Source organism: Acomys minous (genome assembly GCF_964271855.1).
Source record: "Acomys minous genome assembly, chromosome: 9".
Lineage (NCBI taxonomy): Eukaryota > Metazoa > Chordata > Mammalia > Rodentia > Muridae > Acomys > Acomys minous.
Window position 1 is genome coordinate 28,454,295 of NC_140490.1, and position 22,380 is coordinate 28,476,674.

The following is a 22,380-nucleotide window of genomic DNA, read 5'->3' on the forward strand; positions in this document are numbered from 1 at the left end:
GCAAATTAACAAGTTTTGTGATGGCATTTTGATATATTGTCCCGTAATCCATTTTGACCATATATATTACTACCCTGTCCTGCCCCATGTGTGTTTCTTCTAGACCCTTTTCTCTTCCTAAATTACTCCCTTTCTATTTTTAAAATATGTGTATGTATGCTTGTGTGTGTGTTTGTGTGGGTGTGTGTGTGACAAAGAAACAGAGAGGGATGTACCACATTTTAAAATCTGATTCCACATGCCATATTAAATAGGCAGTATGTGTCTTCTGGGTCTAATTTATTTGACATAATATGATAATCTCCAGTTCCATCTTTATTTCCTGAAAAGGAAATAATTGTGTCCTTCATAGCTGAGTTACCTCCATCCTTTCATGCGGTGTCTCCAAGTGACATCCTGTCTTTCAAGTGGATTTTCTACATACAGGCACCTTCACGTCCGGCAGAATGAGGCCCCCGTTTTAAAAGGGAGGAGTATCAGGTCTGTGGGCATGTGAAACCTTTGAGGAATCTCATATGAGTGAAGCCAGGGATTGCACACACTATTATGTCATGTTCCTATATGAGCAGATGCTCCTGAGCCACCAGCATTGTCCCCCGTGTGTGTGATCTGTAGCAGTTTCCTACATAGGCTGTTATTCAGTTAGGCAGGTGTGCCACACCTCACGTACTCACTGAGTTAATTACAGGCTGCAGACTCACAGAGCTCATGTATCTTAGGATTTTCATGTACAAAAGGACTTCAGGCTGGACAGTGCTGCATAGCTGACTCAAAGTAAAATTCACCTTAGTGGATCATCGCAAGTGTGCACGCTTGGGGACCGCTCAGATAGTATTAGGAAATTTAGTTGTGGTCATTGCGTGTCTAAATTTTCCTCAGTAATGGTCTATCTTTGCAAACTAAATCTCTTCTTGGAGTTGAACTGTCTCCTCATATCTCTAAGAACATAGTGCAAAGCTCTTCAAGGGAATGAGGACGGAACTGAGAAGTTGCTTTCTGTGCTGGAAGACTTAATTTTCCTTTCAGCTGCCAGGCACTTGAATCCGATGTTCAAAGGCCTCCATAGACTTGCGGAAGTGTAATCTCTCTTACTCAGATCCTCACCACCCCCGCATGATGATCTTTGTCAGTCTGTAGCAGCCAGTTAAAATCCATCACAATGTCAAAGCAAGCAGAAAAAGGAACAAGGCATGGACATTGTCAGAGCCACAGGAAACAAGCCTAAGCTGGGCTCCGGGGGATTCTGGATCTCCTCCAGAAGTTAGCATGAGTCAAGCTTTAGGACTTGCCTAGTAAGTACAGTCATCTCGGTGGTTCAGGTCACAAAATTCAAGCCCTCCAAGAAGAGTTAATTTACCAGCCCCAAGTATCATGAGGAACCGGAAAAGTCACTGTCACTATGTTTATAGGCAGTTCATCTCCAAACTTGGAAATGCAGAACCAAGTTCTGAGTGGATTGTACAGTTGATATGGGTCCAGCCACGACAAGGATCCCGGAACCTCAGACACAAGGAAGAATGGCAAAGCCTTATCTTACCCTGGGAAGTGGCAAAGCTGTCTTTTGGGTATCAAGTTACAGTACTGGCAGTGGATGCAGAAAATGCCCACTATGCCTTCTTCCTCTCCAAATGTTTACACCCCAAAGACAGCTCCTCTACTTTAAAATATGAATATGCTAAAAGAAAATAGAAGGAAACCTCTGGCCCCAATGAAAGTAAAGGTATTTTAGTGAATAAACAAACACAAAAAAATCCAAATAAAAGAAAAGATTGCTGTCATTGAGGATTAGTCCCTATGCCCTGAGAAAGTAGAAAGAATGTGAGAGCAGCATGTGTATTTGACCAGTAATGTGTGGCCACAATATGCAAAGAAGTCCTCTAACTCAGTAGAAAGACATCATGATAAAAGGTATAGTGAAAGTTCGCAGGTAATTCACTATTTTAAAAAATGTGGGAAAAGAAAATACGCACATGAGAAGCTCAACTTTGCTCTCACAGGGAAACACAAACCAAACTTACAATAAGATGCAACTTCAAAGAGATTAATGGAAAAAAATAAGTCCACATGTGGTTGACAAGCCCAGTGCAGTCAATTCATGAAAGTGGGGCCTTTCTTCAAAAACTAGTATTTTCACCAAGAATGAAAACTTGCATTCCTAAGTATTTATCCAGAAAAAGAAAAACAGAAACAAAACCTGTAATCACAGGAAAATTTGTGAAAGCCTGCTCAGACAGTGTCAGTCCTGAGAGCTCCCAAATCCCCAAGTGAAATAACCTCAGGATTCCTAAACTGTGCAAGTCACCATCAGCCCACAGGATAGCACAGCATTTGACAATTAGAAAAATAAAAGGAATGAGCCACCAAGATATATATATAAGAATGAAACTCAAAAATATGTAGAACAAATAAAGCCACTGCTTCCACTATTATAATAATGTTATTACATATTATATCAATAATGTATTATTATATTTGCTTATTATATACTTATATTGTATAAACTGTTTATATGTAAGTATTTTATATTGCATATAAATATCTTATAATATATATGAATATATAATGTATGATATATATAAATATATTTATTTATATATTACATATTTACATATATATTTACTCAAAATGATGCCATTTTCATCTTTATAACATGCTACCCATGCCTTGGATTCATCAATATCAGCTAATTCTACTTTGGGCTGAGAAAAGGGTTTGAACTCCCTTGCTCCCTCTAGAGTTAGGAGTCACACCCAACTGGATTTTCTAGCTCATCCAACAAAACATACACAGAAATGATGTCTGAAGCCATCCTAGTCTTCAAGAGCAGCATTGACATGACCAAGCACTCTCCCCATGAAGTCTCTGCTAACCAAGATCTGAGTGAAGAGATGCAAGGGAAAGGCCTGAAAATGTGCAAAGCAGCCATGGACACCTTGAGAATGAAGCCCTGTGTAGCTTGGTGAGGTCCCTGGGTTGAGTGCTGGCATGTAAGTGGCACACACCTGGTGGTGGCAGGCGATGATGTCATAGGTTGCTAAGCAATCTAAAGACAGACCACTTATATGCCAACAGTGGGAAGATTATGTTATACCATATAATTTATCCTTATACAATTAAATTCCAAGGTGAGTTTATTTCTTCACAACTTATTTAGCATTTCCTAAAACATGCATGAAATAATGATTAAAAAAAAAACCTTGTTAAAGCCTCTCACCAGCAACCAATCAAGAGAGGTAGTTTTTTGTTGTTGTTTTTTAATATTCCAAAATTTTTATTTAATTAATTTACTCAGATTACAACTCAATTATTATCCCATCACTTGTATCCTCCTGTTCCTCCCTCCCTCCTGCTTTTACCCTATTCCCCTCCCCTAGATCTAAGACCAAGGAGGACCTTCTCCCCCACTATATGGTCATAGGCTATCTATCAAGTCTCATTTTGGTAGTCTGCTTATCCTTTCTTTGAGTGCCAAGGGGAGGTGGTCAAATATGGGGCACCAGAGTTCATGTCAAAGTCAGTCCCCACTCTCCACATAACTGTGGAGAATGTCCTGTCCATTGGGTAGATTAGAGTAGGGGTTCGATGTTTACTACTTGTATTGTCCTTGGTTAGTGCAGTAGTTTGAGCAGATACCTCTGGGCCCCAATCCACCCATCATGATGTTCTTCTTGTAGGTTTCTAGGACCCTCTGGATCCTTCTATTTCCCCATCTCCTATATTTCTCTTACCTAGAGTCCCAGTAGGATGTTCTCACATCTATCCCAATCTCCTGGTAAGTGAAGACTTTTGTGGGGCATGCCTTTTGGGCTAGTGCCCAGTTCTAAGTGATATCCTCAAATTCATACAAATCACTTGAAATGAATCATATGAAGTGTGTTTGTCAAGTCCCCATAACAACTAATAGAAGGAGCCTGACTGCTTCATTGTGCATTAGTTTTCATGCTTACTACTTAAGCATGCATTAGTTCTTTTACGTATAGTATGCAACAGATTTTTCCATCAAACTTATTCCTAAAAAGTAAGTTTAGATATACAATTAAAACATATCTTACTGTGTAAGTTAATTAAGATATATATTTAATAAATATTAAATTACTAAAAAGTTTAATATAGATAAATACTCATGATGGAATAATCATAGCTGAGCTAACATCTATCAAACACATGTCATATATTAAGGGCTGACTCAGTGTGATGTTAATATTGACTGCCAACCTGACAGCATCAGGAGTCACCCAGGAGAGATGTCTCCAGGAGTATCATGATGGAGAATGTTGACAGGGTCATTTGAAATGAGAAGACTCATACAAGAGCAGGAAGCATCGTCCCCCTGGCTTGAGTCCAGAAGAAAGTGGGCTGAGTGAAAGCATTCATCCATTCCTGCTTGCCTGTAGTGGATGTGGTGTGACCAGCTGCTTTGGCCTCTTGCTACATTGACTTTCCCCATTATGAACTCTATGCTGAAGATCAAACCTTTCTTAAGCAAGTTACTTTGTCAGGGCAATTTATCACAGCACTGTGGAAAGAAACTAAGATGCTTGACTGTGTGCTTTAGATAGGATCTCTTATTTGCTCTTCAGAACTCTTGGTAGCGGATTCTTTTCTTCTCCCCACTATATATTTAAGACAAAGAAAGCTCTGGAACATAAATCCTGGGCTCTGTGTGTTCGTTTTGTATCCTGAAACTTTATTGAATTGTTTTTAGAGCATTCTCTTCAGCTTTTGGAATATTGACAGGGTTCTTCGTTACATGTTTAATACATTGAAAGAATGAATTCATAAGCCTTTATTTGATAGAAGACTTTCATTACTGATTAAACTTTATTGCTATTATACTCTGTATAAATTTTCTATCTCTTCATGATTCAGCATTGGTAAATTGTGTATGTCTAAGCACTTATCCGTCTTCTCTAAATTACCCAAGATTCTGACAATAGTCTTTAACCCTTCCTTTTTGTAGTATCAATTTTTATTATTTTTATTTCTGATTTTACGTTCTTAAGTTTTTAACATGTATCAATCTTATTTTTAGAGACAATGCTAGATGTGTTGATCTTTTCTGTACTTTTCTAATCTGTCTTATTTACCTCTGATTTGTTATACCCTTTTTCCTGCTGGTGTTGAGATTACAGTGATCTTTGTCTAGCTCTCTGAAGGGTGGTACTTGGTTGGTTTTTTGAGATCTATTTTTTTCAGACTTGTCATTTCAGACTTCCTTATCAGATGCCTGCATCTCATAAAATTGGGTATAGCATGTTAATAGACTCAAAAGATTCTTTTTACATTTTTCTTTTGATTTCTTCTTTAACCTATTTGTGGTTCAGAAACATGTTGCTGAATTTCTGTGTACTTGAGAATATCCCAGCCCAAGATGGAATATTTAACTATGTGTTATATGACTGATGTAATAAGACATATATCACAGAATTTTAAAGAAAGGGGCAAAATAATGAATCTATGGGAAATATGAATGTATCACTGCTAGGGACAACTTGCAAAACATATAGAAGCAGAGAATGGTAGGTTTTAGGGTGTAGGGGTATCCTGGGGAGGGGATGATTAAAGGGCATGAACTTATGAGATAATTAAATTCTTTAGACCTAATTTACAAATAGGAACTGTGGTGAGTAATGATATAATACACTTGAAATTTGCTGAAAGGGTAAAGCTCAAGTGCTTTCGCCACAAAGGAAATCAATGCTGAAAAATGATTGACATGTTACTGATAAACACTTCACTCTGTGTATATATCCTTCATCTTAAATATGCATCATTTGTCAATCAGACCTCAATAAAGTTGGGAAAAAATTAAGCCTATGAAGATGAAAGTGAATATTCTGGGATATTTTTCTCTAGGCACAAAAACATGCTTCAATTTTCTTCTTTTCAGTTGCTTGTTGTTCCTGCCATAAATAAACCACTCATCTGGTCACTGAACTAATTATAATTTGAAATGGTTATTTCCCTGTTGAAGGAGAGGATTACTTTCTCATTCATCAGCCTTCTGTTGACAGCAACGTTCTGTTTGTTGAGAAGATGGAGCAGTAGCCTGAGCTGTGACTTTTTGTAGCAAACCCGATCTATTTGATAAGGGGTGACACAAGCTTTAGAGAGGAGTATGCATGGCACAATGCCCACTGGCTAAGCCTCTAGTAGGCTAGAGTCATGTGACCTGACTCGCTAAGACCACTGATTTCTGTGACTTTGCATTGAAAAACGAGGTATGTTCTGATGTCACAGATTGGGTGAAGGCATTGCTAAGTTAATAGTGATTTCTGGAACAGAAACCATTATGGTTTGCCTGCCAGAGAGGAAGTGAAGGAAATCATGTCATAAATGGATAGTTGACATTTAAATTCAGTTTGTCTCATCATGGAGCTTTGTGGTAAGCACAGATGTACCTAGAAACAGATAAGTTCCACGTTGGTTTCTGAATGTGTAGCCTGGGGCTTTATACAGGACTCATCAAACTTATCCCTAGCCAAACCAGAAGCCACACACCAAAGTACATACAAGGGATCTCAAGGAGTAGTGCCACCACGAGAAGTCTGGGGGCTGAAGAGAGATTGACACTCATCGTATCTGTAGTTGATCCATCTATTTGGTCAGAACCAAACAGATGAACAAAATCATTCAGGTGACCACAATTGATACCAGCCATGATAGGCCATCTTTAGTGTGAACTGACTAGAAAGGCACTTCATCTCCAGGCATTTCCTCCTTATACCTGTAATCTCCATCCAATCATGGAACACTAGACAAATGCAAGTTTCCTGACTAGTACTCCTTAAAATAGTCAAGGGCTTAAAAAAAAAAAAAAAGGAGACAAGGGATGAAAAGGAGGTATACTAGAGCTCTTCAAAGAAATAGCTTCAATAAGAATAGATACAACTGTATGCTACTAGAAATTGATGGAGACCAATGAGTGGATGGAGACCAAGAAGTGCAAGCTGGAGAGGGAGAAACACCGGTGGCATGTCTGAATGCATGTTCAAAAACCTGAGAGTTAGGGACCAATAGGACAAGTTTTGGTCTCACTCAAATGTCAAGGAACCTAGATGGGTAGAAGGTGATGCCTCATATCAGTTAGAGAAATGGGAGTCACCCTTCCTCTACCTTTGGGTTCTGTTTGTGCTATCAGGGGACCAAGTAACATCTCGCCACATGGAAGAGAACCACCTGTTTTGCAGAGTTCATCAGCTTAAATGCTATTCTCTTCTGGAAATGATTTTGAAGACACGCCCAAGAACAATGTGCTATCCTAAGCGTCCCCTGGCCCAATCAAGCATAAAAATATTGATTACAGGCAACAATGCTGAGGGGTCAGAAATGAAATATGATTTACCACAAGCCTACTAAGGACAAGACACATTTCCTTTATGTTATCCCCATGAGAACAGCAACTCTTCAAGCACTGTGTTAATCTCAGAAACTGAGACACAAATGCCAGCTACAGTGGCTACATCACCTTTGAGACGTAGAGGTCAGACTTGAAAAGAGATTGTTCATGTGAGTCTAGTTCCTTGCTTATAGTGGACATTACCAGAGCCAATGACAAGTGTCATGGCAAATGGGGATAGCACATGCTCACTCCAACTAAGAGCAAGGAAAGTCTTTTTTCTAAGCCATGCTTCACACTTCTCTAGGTCTGTTACCTGCAAAATAAATTTAACTCACTGCAAATTTAGTCAGGGGTTGTGAGGAGAGAAGAGAAGAAATGAAGAGAGAGAAGGACCAAATATAGAGTGGGAGGATAGAGGAGAAAGAGAGGCATGGAGAAAGAAGACAAAGACCATATCTTTGTCTCTGTAGACTTTAAACCCAGTTCACATAACACAGGGACCTAGCCAAGAGCCATGAACATCACCAATTTCTCCTATGGCAGATCATTTTGGAGAGCTATTTCTCTGTTATATGTATTCATTGGCTCTCTCTCTCTCTCTCTCTCTCTCTCTCTCTCTCTCTCTCTCTCTCTCTCTCTCTCTCTCCCTCCCTCCCTCCCTCCCTCCCTCCCTCTCTCTCTCTCCCTCCCTCTCTCTCTCTCTCCCTCCCTCCCTCCCTCTCTCTGTCTGTCTAAAGTGAAAATAGCTGTCTCCAGAAAGGGGCCTTCTGGGGAGCAGTGCCAGCCTTGTCTTACCTTGGCAGGTCTTCTTATAAGGCACACAACACTGAAAACTTGCGTATCTACTATCTATGCTTACATATTTTAAAAATCTAAAATACATTCAGTACAAATTTTGGCTTAACAAAATTGTTTTATAATAAAAATATGAAACACTGAAGTTCAGTTCAAGAGAAAGTCCTTTTAAGTATGTCGATGTGATGAGTCAAAACTTTCATTTGGTTTGCTGTCAATTTTGAATTTTAAAATCTATTCTTTAACTCTCTGACTTTTGTCAGCAACCAATTCAAATTGTTATAACTTGATGTTTGACATGTATGTTAATTACTTTCCTTGTTGAAATATGGTAGCAACTTAAGGGAAGAACAGTGGATTTTTTTCACTCACAGTGTCAACAACTACAGCCCATTGTGGTGGATAGATTTTTTTTTGGGTGGAGAGGCTTCACGGCAGGAGCCAATAGTGCAGCTGACCCACGAGTTGAAATATGAGGAGGCAGAGACAGGAATGGCATCAGGACCAGGCTACAACTCTCACAGGCATATCTCCAGTGACACATCTCTGCCACCCAGAGCTCACCTCTTACTGGTTGTATAGGTCTCAAAATAGTAGCACACTTAGGGGATGTAAGAACAAAAACCTGAGCCTGTGGGAGCACATTTCAGATTCAAACCATAGAAGTCAGCTTAGAATTTACTGGGTTTTTCAGTCTTGCGTTGGGGAATTGTGTTGGTTTTCAACTTGGTACTATCAGCCTAGCATCTTTCTTTATTAAATTTCAACTTTATCGGTGCGAATGAGAAATGTTAATGGTGTTGAAATTTTTCTTAATTTGGCTATACGTATTTTATCGTTAATCAAATATGCACTTCAAAATTATCATTAATTATCTTTTAATCAGTATGTATTTCCACTTATGGAAGAGAAATTAACTATTGTTGTGCCAGCATCAAAGAAAATAAGACCTGGGTATTAAGAGACACTATTTTCTCTACTAAAAAGAAAAAAAGAAAAAGAAATGTTGACATTGCAGTTGACCCTGGACAATGACAGCAGGCACATGGTTTTGTGAAGCATGGGACAATAGCTGTGAACAGATTCTCAGCCACTTAATTCCGTAGCAGATCTTCATTCTTGTCCCTATCGTTTAATAGTCTGTCCAGAGTCTAGTAATAAGTGTCTGGAAGCAATGTCATGAAAGATTACACTAATGAATCGTAAAGGCTTTCTGGTCTGGTTCATGGAGCAGTACACTCTTCTTCTATCAGAGGTACAATGGCCAGGTTGGGGGAGTAGGGCTGAACTGACAATAATGTTATATAGAGCAATCAAACAAATAAACAAAAAAGCAACCTTACTCTTTCTTACAACACTACTAAACACAAAGAAAACAAAAAATAGAACAACTTTCTATTTTTTTATTTCATTCTTCCTTGAAACATAATTTTAGAGGCTAAGGACCTCCACAAATTGAAAAGAATTTGTATGTGTGATTTGCTTGTTTTGTTGAGATGTAGCCAGACCATCTTATGACTTATTATATAGCCTAGGCCGATCTTACATACATGGCGATCCTCCTGCCTCAGTCTCCTGAGTGCTAGAATTACACATATGAGCCACCATGACTAGTTTGTATGTGTAATTTTAAATTAATATTATATTATGAGAACATCATGTGTTCCTTGTCATCACAGGAAGCAAGATATGAGGAGTGAGACAAGGGCTGACAGCAAGTGGAACAGTGTGTTAATTCTGAAAATGCCAAATAATTAATAGTGATAAGTCTTTATTGGAGGCCACTGTCAGAAATAACTTCCAGAAATATAAGAATATTCATCAGAACTAAATTAACTTCCCAAGGGAAAAAAAGGGACCTTATTTTGTCAATGTACAGTAATTTTATCTTCTCATAAAACATTCACCACATCTAGAATACATGCATCATTGTCAGTGTTCAGCTTTTGCCCAAGAGCTGAACAGATAACTCACAATGTATGCCATCATTGCTATGCAGGATGTCCTGGGACTCCTGTCATAGTGTTCTAAATTTATCTCCCTCTGTATTTCCACCACACTAAAACTTATGTATATTCTAGCTATGTTCACTACTTGACTGAAAACAGCATAAATATTTCCCAAATTATACAACTGTTCTATTTCAGAAGCTATTTGTAAATCAAAGTTTGGAAGGTCAAAAATACTAAATTTTCTGTATTCCAGGTATATAATGGGAAAGTTATTTTTTTTTAAATAGTGAATAGCACTAGATAGAAAATATGTGTGCTAAGAGCAGTACTCTAGAGATGGAAAGAGGAACAAACACTAGCAGAAGGATCCCAGGTTTGACCACCACGATTGAACCTTTTAGCACATAGTAGGGCAATGTAAGTGGAGCCCCAGGGTTGGAAGCTAACCTCACCCACCCAGTCTTGACTTTTGCTAAACTTTTATCCTGGTTCCATCTCCACAATCCTGGATTAAAAAAGAAAAGTTACACACAAGTCCACCTTCTTTCCCAGAGATCACTCCAGCACCAGAGATTCCAGCTAAGGCTCTGCCCTATGCCCTACACCAGACAACTCCCCTAAATGCACATCAACAGCCAGAAACTACATACCATCACATGGGTTCCATATTCTATCCCACAACTTTGGTAGAAAGCCTCTGCTTTCTGGATGGCCACACCAGTCCTAGGGACTCAAGAGGTAACATTGGTACCCAAAATCTCAGAGGTCACACAAGCCACTGAAACTTCAGTGAAGACACCTTACTGGACCTGAAGTCTCACTGGTCACCAGAACACCAAGCCACTCAAAGCAAACAACAACAACAACAACAACAAACAAACAAACAACAAAACAAAACAAAAAACAGAGAGGAAACAGAAACCAAGGGGAGGGGGAATCCCAAAACACCCATCTAGCAAAGATAAACTCAGAAATCAGTACCTAAACATATAATAAACAAACCCAGATGACTAGATGCCTGCGTAAGAACACAATCAACAAGAGCCAAGGCAATATAGCAACACCAGAGCCCAGCTACCCTACTACAACAAGCCCCGGACATTCCATCACAGCTGAAGCACAAGAAAATGGCCTTAAATCCAACCTTATGAAGATAATAGAAAACTTTAAAGAGACAATTAAAAAAACCCTTGAAGAATTACAAGAAAATACAATCAAATAGGTGAAGGAAATGACTAAAACAGTTCCAAGACCTGAAATGGAGATAAAAGCAATAAAGTAAGTGAGCAGGAACTACAGGTTCAAGCATCACCAACAGAATCTCAAGCATAGAAAATACGATAGAAAAATTGATACATTGGTAAAATCTAAAAATTTTCTGACACATAATATCCAGGAAATCTGGAACATTATGAAAAGACCAAACCTAAGAATAATAAGGATAGAAGAAGGGAAACAGTCCCAGCTCAAAGGACCTGAAAATATTTTAAACAAAATCATATAAGAAAACTTCCCTAACATAAAGAAAGAGACGCCTATAAATGTACAAGAATCTTACAGAACACCAAATAAATTGAATCAGAAAGGAAATTCTCTATATCCCCATAATTATCTAAAATATTAAATGTACAGAACAAAGAATATAAAAGCTACAAGGGGAAAAGGCCAAGGACATATAAAAGCAGACCTTTTACAATTATACCCAACTTCTCAATAGAGATTCTAAAAGCCAAAGGGCCTGCGCAGATGACTTTCAGACTTTAAGAAGCCACAGATGATATCCCAGAAAACTATACCTATGAAAAATTTCAATCACCATAGGTGGAAAATACAAGAAAGAAAAAAAAAGAAAGAAAAAGAAAAGAAAGAAAAGTTACTTTTGATTGAGACAGAATTCCTTCCTATAATATCTATTCTCTACTGGCCACTTCACATCTAGGCTATGATTTGTGAGCCTTTCAGCTTTCATTTTCTCTATATAAGTAGACTGCCTGTCTGCCTCTGAAAAACAGTCAGGCCTATAGAAAACATAAAGACATCAAGGATTTCATGACCCCAAGAGTGTTGTGGTTAATTTAGCAGTAGGATCTAATAATGTTTATTATTATCCCTAAAATATTACCATGGTGGTATTTTCTAATCCGCTAGCAATCAATCAAGACACAAACACCTGTTATATTTTAAAATAGCCTTAGTTAACCTGGGTCAGGGCAGATACTAATCCCCTAAACTACCTCCCATATTGGAGCAGGTATCCCATACCTGTCCCAATCCCATGCTGTCTGATTCTAATAATTTCTATCAATTTTCCTCCCACCATAATCCCAAATACTTGTGAATGTTCTTCATCTGGGCCAAACCTTCCATCCATGCCCGCCATGTGCTTCTCCTCCATCTAACCCATGGTACATCCTCTGTCTACCTGTTCTTCCCTCCAGTGTTCTCCTCTTCTTCTAGTCTCCCTCCCAAAACACAGAGAACCTTAGCCATGCCTATCTCATTTGCCCTGCCCAGGTGTGTTTGCTTTTACTGGCCAAATAGGAACATGTTTTTAGGCAAGTTTACATAGCAATCTTCAGGCACAGAGACTGAAAGCAGTAATTAGCATCAAAATCCATCAGAACAACCTCCAACAACAGAGCATCCAGAATGGTGAGCTCAGCTTACTAGGTCAGCATATAGCGAGTATAGTACATAGTATATTTTTTATTAATGTTTTATACGGTGGCTTGTTTATGCTTATTGAGAGTGCAAGATGGTGATTACAGGAACTGCACTTCTTGGTAATTACATGAACATAGGTGTACACAAAAGATTCTGTTTTAGTTATTCTTCCTGTGGTTTAGATAAGATATACTGTTAAAAGCAACATAAGAAGGATTGGATTTATTTTGGTTCTTGATTTAATAGTACAGTCTGTCACGTCAAGAAAACCGAAGCAGCAGGAAGTTGAAGCCACTGTTGACTTCGTATCCAAAGTTAATAGCTCAGCTCACTTTGTCCTTTTTGAATAGTCCAGGACCCCAGCCTAGGGAATGCTTCTACCTGCAAAGAGTACTATGGCTAGCCAAACAAAGATAACTGCCCAGCAGGCATGCCAGAAGCCGAGTCCCTGTGAATCCCAGAGCTCATCAAGTTGACAGTTGAGATGAACCATCACACCCACATAAAGATGTTTATACCAGGTTGACTCAAAACTGACAAAACTTGGAACAAGCCATGATGTCCTTTGACGGCTGAATGAGTAAAGGGTGTTACAACCAGGAAGTACAGTATTAGTCAGCCCTAAGAGCAAATGACCCATCAAGCCCTGAAAAACAACAGAGAAACCAAAACGCATGCAAGAAACCATCCTGAGAGAGGCCCAACATATGATCTCAGCTGCAGACACTGAAAAATGAATGGCACTCAGTATGGAGGGGAGATGGGACATACAGAAGATTCGGGACAGTGCAAGCACTTGGTATGATGCCGTAAATATTTCACATTCATCTAAACCTTAGATTCTAAGCTTCAGCATCTAAAGCCATGGAAGTGCACCGTGTGGAAGCCTTGTGCAATGCTGACAAGCAGGATGAGCAGGGCAACAATCCTCTCCCATGAGCATCTGGGTAGTAAGGAAGGCTGTGCAGGGGACGGGCTGTAAAAAGTCTGCTTTCCATTCAGTTTTACTGGAAATACACAAATTCTCTTTCAATGTAGTCCGTTTTAAAAGTGAAGAAGAGTTGTGACATCTGCAGGGAATGCATGCAGCTGGAAATCATTTTGTTAAATGATATAAGCCAGATGCAGACAAATGTCACATTTTTCCTAAGGTGTTGAGCTTAGATTTCGAGTGTGTATATATATATGTGTGGTGAAACTTGAAAGGGCTTCAGGAAAAAAGAGAAAGCCTTATGTAAAATGGGAAATATAGGAGTGCAACACATGTGGTTAAAAACTGCTGAGGTTGAGACTACTTGAAAGAAGAAAATCAGTTGGAGTGGGGAAAGGGGTATAGGAGTAGGCAGGGCAAATAAGATGAAAGAATAATAACACATCTAAATGCAGATTCCTTACTAAAGCCCATGAATTTATATGCTAGCCTAAACGTATTGAAAAAATTTTTAGAAGAAAAGAGGAGAGTGACAGACAGAGCACTACACTTTTATAATCCCAGCACTAGAGAAACTAAAGCAGGGTCCCCAGACTCAAGGCAGGGTACACTGCATAGGGAAATCCTTCCTCAAACAACAGAAAGAAAAACCAAAGAGGCGATGATCCTTACCTGCCCTTTGACTCAGAGGCTCTCCATCATCATGCTTATGGGGACTTCTGATTTCTTTTTTCTTTACTGCATGAGCCAAGCAAACCCTCCAGTCTCTATGACTGTAAGTGTTTTGGTTTGGGGAAGTGTCACAACCTCTCCAGTGGAGTCTGTGTGACAAATGTTGCTACAGAACCCGAGGCTGCAATCCCTAATCAAGGGAGAGCCTCCTGGAATGGGTCTGATGTCCCTGCCAGGAGTAACTAATCACACTTCCTTTTTTCTTCTCACTCATTGTTTTGGAACATTCTGGCTTTGTTTTTATTTTTCTTATCAAGAACTTTTCGGATGTAACTGTGTTGCTAGGAGACCCTTAACTTGAAACTGCAGGCAAGGGTCATTCAGACAAGTTTACCACTAAGTTCCATTCCACTTGTTAATAAAAACATGGCTTAGAATCAGTCACCAGTGAATAGCTTACATTATGACTTACAAATAAAGTGTTTAAGAAAACTCCAGATAGTGATGAGGAGAGCTAAGAAAAAAACTGTCCTGACTCACAGATTTTTGGCATAATGAGAGAACACTGACCTTTGATAAAGAGGGCATGTGCACTGATACCAATATAATGACTTATGAATGATTGTTGAAGATTGGTGACAACATTATTATGCTGCATCCTGTATTTTGAATTGTATGAAAAAAATGTAACCACGGAAAAACATCCCCGGTTCAAAATGTATATAAAAACCTGGCTCGTCTGCCTGCAAAATACACTCAAATTCAAACAGCACCTCTGGATTTGTTTCTGTTTGTCACTCGCCTATCTTTTGCCTACTGATGCTTCAAGAACCCCATTCCCAAAGACCAGGTCTATGGCACCTGATATTAGCATGGGTTAATCCTCCTGTTCAGATTGTCTTGTGGTGGGAGTTGAGTATCAGCCAGACTTCCTGCACTGTTTTGCATTTTAAAACTGGATTTAATACTATCTTTTCCCAACAATCTCATAAATCTTCAACTTTTGTAATTTAACAATAGCAGCACTGAAAGTACAACCAACTTCCAAACATTTTTTACACTATCAGGAAAGGTTTAGTAAAACATCTAATGCTTGCTTAGAATACATGAGAATGCCAGCCTCTAAGTGTACAACACAAATGCATTAAGAATTTTAGTGGAAGAATAGCACAGGTTGAAAATGAGATATTCAAAGCCAAGCAAAGACCATTTTTGTTTGACACTAATATCTACCATATGCCAGTTTTAATAAAAATCATGCTTCATTTACTGAAATTTATTTTCTCAATCAAAGCATAGATATTTGTTGTGGCTGGGAGTGGGAGTGGTGGTGTTTAAAGAAAGAAAGGCGTTAAGCAGAGAAAAATAGAAAATCAGAAGCCAGAATAAAAAAAATGTATAATGAAGTTAAAAGTAAACACCATGAGGTAAAATGTCTCTTGGAATTTTGTATGCATCAAATAATAGGTACTGTCATATGTGTGTGTGTTTGTGTGTGTGTATGTACATGTGTGCATGAATGTATGTATATTTATTTGTCAGCCTTTCGGTTACTTATTTTATTAGTAACACTCAAAATATTAGTTATAAGACTTTTTTTGGATTACGTGAGATATAAAAACATGTTTGAGAGCCAAGTATGCTGGTGCACATTTGTAAATGCACCTGTAAATGGTGCCACCGGGGAGATGGTAAGAAAACGACACAAGTCTAAGGCCAATTTGTACTGTACAAGGAGACTCTGTCTCAAAATAAAAACTTTCAGAGCCAGTTCATGTCATTTTAGATGCTTTATCCAGAAGAGAACGTCAAGAAAATACACCAATATACCTACCATTAGTTCACTCAGTCACTCAGTGATAACTGGCTGACCTGGTCTTGAAGGACTCCTTTCCCCAGTAGAGTCCATAGACCCAGGCCAGTATGTGCAGCATTGTCTCAGGCCCACAGTGAGGATATCACAGAGTCTGAGTAGAATGCAGTAGGGACTTTGGTGTCACCTGGCAATGGGGCAGCATCCCAGGAGCACAGCGTCTTTAGACAAGGGTGTGATAACAGTGTCAGGGGTCAATGCCCTGTCAGTATCTTCCTCTTATTTTCAGAAATTTTGTTTTCATTTTAACTTTTAAATGGACTGGGGGGGGGGGAGAAGATATCGGCTCTTTGGTGATATATTTTTTAAAGACTGTGAAGAAAAATAATCTTAGAAGCTAAGAGTCCAAAAAGATAGCGCTACTCCAAGGCAAAAATGTGGCTCAGCAAAGAAGCTGACATTTTGAAGGGAACTTGGGAGAATAAGATCTTAAGAGGATTGAAGGTATGTTTTAGGAAAGAAAAACAACTTGGATTTAAAGTGTATTTGCCAGGAAGCATGTAATTGATTGGCAGCAAAGGGACAACTGCAGAGAAGACTGGGAAGCAGGAAGGATTGAGGCAGGAGCCAGCGGTCAAAAGGGAGCCCCCCCCCCCCGCATTAATCATTCAGCAAAAAGATGAAACAGCATCTGAATTATCTGGGTCGTATAGAGCTATAAGAGGTGCAAAATGGTCTGGAAATGGCCTCCCAGAGAGCCGAGGGCCAGCTGGCCTATTATAAGAGCACGGAAGGCAGCCGAGGAAGGCAGACAGGAACAGGATCCAGCTCAGGGCAGGTGGGAAAGCACAGCTAAGCAACAGCTGACTTCAGGAAGACCAACGTCCTGTGATTGTTTCTTTATTTGGCTGTTAGGTTTTTATAAAGGCCGGGCCTTGAGAAGGACAAGAAAGGCCCGAGGGGATTCTGAGCCTGGAACTGCAGAAATCTGACATCAAAAGCCCTTGGGTTTGGGGGCCTGGTCTGGTCTGAGTGTGAAGTGTCCCCCACAGGCTTGCGCATTTGGTTGAACACTTGGTTCCTAACTGGTGGTCGTGTTTCAGACAGTTGTGGAATCTTTACCAGCTGGAGCCTTGCTGGGGGGAGTGGGTCACTGTGGTGGAGCCTTGAGGCTTTACAGCCCAGCTTCCTGTTACTCTCCATGCTTCCTAAGCACTGCTGCAATTGATGCCAGCCTTCCTCCTGCTCCTAGCACCATGCCCCCTCCCCATCCTGTTGCCCGGTCTTTCCCTGAAGTAATAGATTCCATCCCTCTGGATGAGAAAGGTGGCTTGCAGATGCAGATACAAGCGCTCCCCACTCTCCTCTGCCTGGGCCCCCCAGTCGTAAGGCATCCCATCTACACTGAAAGAAAGTTCTCTGACATAACAGAAGACTTGTCCTAAATGTGCGGCTCCTGATGACGCACTGAGATGCCAAATCAGAGTGCTGGTGCTGAAACCCAGTGCGGCGCAGCTTCTGGTTCTTCTCCTCTCTATTTCTGTCCTCCAGTCCCATGCTTGACCCAAAAGGCTGCACATGAATTAAACAGGTGGATCAAATGGTAAATGCAGCCAGAAGAGTATGATAATGTGTTTTGCATTTGCCGCTAAAGAAAAGGGAGATAAAACATGAAATACTGAAATCCAGATGCTGCCTTATTCATTTCAAGCTGCTTAGCTCTTAGTTTATTGGACCTTGAAACCCTGGATTCCTATCAGGCTGCTTGTTAAAGAGAGTCATTCCTGGGGGCTAGAGAGATGCTCCGTGGCTGGAGTGCATGCTGCACATGCAGAAGATCTTAGCTCAATTTATACCTCATCAGGCAGCTCACAGCTGCCTGTAACCCCAGCTCCATGGGATCTGCTTCTGACTCCCACAAGCACTCAAACATGTCACACACACACACACACACACACACACACACACACACACACACACACACACACACACACGAAAGAGAGAGAGATGGGGGGGAGGTGATTCTGGTGGAGGGGAGTTTGTTTGTTTGTTTCAAAGAGAGCCATTCCTATTTCTGCATCCTTTCTTAGGCTGTCGGGCATCCCAAGGCACAGCCTCTTCCTATAGGAGATCATTTCCACACAGAGCCTTGCCCAGCTCACATCCTGCTACAACGCATTCCTCTTGCAGAGTCCTCTTTTCTCATGTTCCCACAGATGCAGTGGCCCATCCTGTGAGTGCACAACAAAGCCCCAGGAAGCTGCCACCCAGGCTGCACAGGAAGCGAAAGCCAGGGGGAGCCAGGTCGCTTGCATCAAACTGGTTCATTAAATAATTCATTTAACAACTTCTGCCAAGACCCTGGTGCTGCTTAATTACTTGCTTGCTTTCTTCTCTCTCTTTTCAACTTTCTTTTAATTGAAAATCCAAACCAGGCATGTCACAGCCTGGGAAGTCAGATCGCTTGGAGACATCTTCTGACGGTCTCATTAGGTGTCCAGCCACTGAAAAATGTATGATGGTTGAAGGAAGAAATGCAGGAGTAAACAAGCACGGAAAAAAATTAGATTTTCCAACAATGCCTAACGAGGGAAACAGCACTTGCAAACACAACTCCGTTTTTTTTTTTTCCTTAACGAGGGAAGGAATAAGCAGCAGTCATACAAATGTCCCAGGAGCCCAAGCATGATTCTGATAAATAAGGGCTGGACCACATGGTGGTGTCAGTAATAGGCAGGACACATAGCAAGAAGGAGACAAGGCCTGTACAATATTGTTGCCTTAAGGAACTGCGAGAGCCATCGGGGCCTTGAGGATGGGTGAGAGAGCCCATGGAGCAATTCAAGTGTCAAGTAGGAAGCCAGTGCTCCTGGTGTTGGAAGGATGCTTTGATTTGCCTACAAACTTGAGGGTTTCAAAAACAGCTGGGTTCTCAGGGTTCCCAGACACAGTGATGATACTCAGCAGTGACAAAGCAGATTATGCCAGGAACCCATAGCCCTGTTTGGAGGGCTACAAGAGATTACTTTGAAAATAATCTGTTCATTGCAGAAATGAAAAATACAGTTCTGGACAATCAAACTGAATACAAACCAGCCGAACTAAGCAATCTGGCTCCATCCTGCAACTGAGCATTCTGGGGTTCATAAAACTCTTCATATTCTTATACAAGTGGCCCTGCTCTGTGGAGCTCTGTTTTCCTCAAGAGGAAAATGGAGTTTACAAATGCTGAAATGTTTGAGCAGCATGCCACCCGCCTGGGGCCACAAAGGAGTCAGGTTGGAAGAACAGAAGTTCTGTGATTTCCTGGAATTTAAATTTATGGCATTTTAGCTCTTGAGTCAAAATTTGTGACTAAGAGGCACAGATGGGCTGAGCTGAGACTTGGGCTGAGGAGGAGGAGGGGTTATGGAGTTGCTGGTTTCCTCCTGGGTCCTACCTTCTCCCCAGGGATCTCTCTTGCCCAGCATCCTTGAAGTCACATGAGTAGTGTCAAACCTAGAGGAAACCTTGATGGTCCCTGCAGAGAAGCTGTGAAGTCACTAGTGCAAGCAAAGTGCTTAGCATTCACTTAGAGAGTCACCCACTGAACTGTTCCTTTACAATCTAATTTTTTCTTTCAACTCCCATTGGTCACCTGATAGATTAGCTTCGCTATTGTTAAGTAACAAAGATTCCATGCAGTCAGCATGACTAAATCTTGGAAGCACAGCCTAGAGGCTGAGTCCTAGAACTAAGACTAAGAAGTTGGAGAGGAATGGGAAGATACAAGGGATGGGATAACCATTGAGATGTAATATGAATAAATTAATAAAATATTTAAAAAAAGACTAAGAAGTGCAGTTTACATTACTATGAGTTAGTTATGTAGTAAGTTAAAGCTCCAGCTCCCACTCTCGGTGTCAGATGGTCCACCATCATCCAGCTGGAGGGGAAGATGTTCTTGCTGCAAAGATCTAGGACATTCGCATGCTCCGACATATCAAGCTGCATTGTCTTCATAGTCTGTGGGGTGTGTGTATGTGCATGTGTGTGCACACGAGTGTGTGTGTGTGTGTGTGTGTGTGTGTGTGTGTGTGTGTGTGTGTGTTGATTTTTCCTTCTCAGGAAAAGAAGCAAGGTTTCCACCCCAGAATAGAACTGGCTTCATCTTTTTCCGTACTGTGTTGGGAATTCCATTCTGTTTTCCCTTGAAGATAATCTTGTCTACTTCAGTGTATATTCCTTGTCCTGGCTTTGAGGCTCACAGCTGCAAGGAGCAGCCTCTGACCTGATTCTATAGCTGCTCCTTCCCCCACTCTGCTCTATCATGGGAGAGCTTCTCCTTTGCTGGGTTGGAGACACCCATCTTTACACAGCTCCCTGGGAACCATCGTCATGTCTAAGGACATCTCCCACCTTCTCACTCTTGACAAGCTGGTAGGCACTTTGTAAATTGTGGCTGAGATTCATCTTCTGTCAGACTCTAGAAGGAAGACTGAAGCTTTTGCACTGTGTTTTCTATTGTGGCTGTGGAGGAGGCACATTTGTCTTGCTTGATAAGAGCTTTTTCATTTGCATGCCCTGCCTTTTGGAGCAAGACCTTTTAACTTTCTAAAGTGATAGTTTTAATTAGCCCCCAAACTTGCCTTTTACCACTTGAATAACTGCCTCCTTCCCCATCTCTCCTTCAACAAAGACCAACAAGAAAATGATGTGGACCACATCATATAGGAAGGAAGTTCACATCATTGAAGCAGCATGTGGAATTCTAACTTTTCCATTTCTATTTTCTTCTTTTGCTTTATTGAGACAGGATCTTGCTTTGAATGCCAGGCTGAGCTCAAACTCCTGACTCTATTTCCCAACTACTGGGATTATATGCATATTTCATCATGCAAAATGAGAGGGTCAAAAATAATTTTAATGACATGTTATTTTACTACATTGTTTTTATGATTTTATCCATGATATATGCCACAATGTAATATAAAATGTTCTTAATGTGTTTTACATTTTTAATTTTGTAATAAAGCTTTAAAATTGGACATATATCCTGTAATTGAAGTACACCCTACTTTGGGCTAGCCTCATTCTGAGGTCTGACCCCATATTTGTATCAGTTATATGTTACTGCAGGAGATTTAACAGCATGGGTTCATGGTTTGCATTTTTTCTTGAACTTTGTTCTCTTTTCACTCCTAGAGGAACATCAAAAGTTTTCATTCCAAATATCCTTCTGATTGCTTTATTTTTGTAATCACTTGAGATCACTCAGGACTTTCCTGTTTTGTTTCTACTTTTAAAGGGAAAGCGTTAGTTGCTGTCTAGGGCTTGCTTGCTATATCCAACATACCCTTACATCTGCACACACTGCAGACAGGTTTTGTTCTGTTTCTCCTCTTCCAATTATCTTCCTGTAGTATTATTTCACACTTACATACTGGGGCATTTCAATGTCTGATAATTTTTATACAATCACATTTAAAAGTAAATGACTCAGCTGACTAGCAGAAGCAAAAGTCGGGAATTTCTTGTCTCGACATATACACATTGGCAGCAAGCATCTGCCAGGTTAGGAGCAAGAAGGCCCAGGGCTGCCTCATCTTATATGAAGGATCCTGATTCTAGAAAAGCCTTGGGGTTTCGGCCAGGCAGAAATACACAGATCTCTAGTTCTGTGGGTGCTATGGAGTGGAAGGTTCACTGGGGATCAGGGAGTCACTCACTCAGGTCTCCCAAGTGTGAGCTTTATCCCAATCCTCCCTTTCCCTCTCACTTCTCTAAACACTGAACCCCAGAATCTCTCTCCAGGACTGGCTTCAAATGAACTTGGCTTATAAACATACTTGCTGTTTAGAAGCTGTCATCCTCTGATGACCTAAACCAATTGAGTATTTTCAATTGTCAATTTGACTGGATCCAGACCACCCTTTGGGAGGGTGACTCCAGGGAGGAGTAAAGACAAAAGAAATGTGCTTAGAGTCTGGGTGGGAACAGCCCATGGGCTGAGGCCCCAGACTGAATACAGAGGAAAAGAGGGAAAGGCCAGCTGAGCACTTGCATTTCCCTCCAGCTGCCTCCTGATCCATGGAGACATAGCAAGCTGCCATGAGAACAACAGGAGAAGTGCCTGCCTGCCATAATGGACCATATTCTCTCAACTAGGAATCAGAACAAACCTCTCCTCCCTTGAGTAGCTTCTTACCAGGTATTTGGTCACCATGATGAG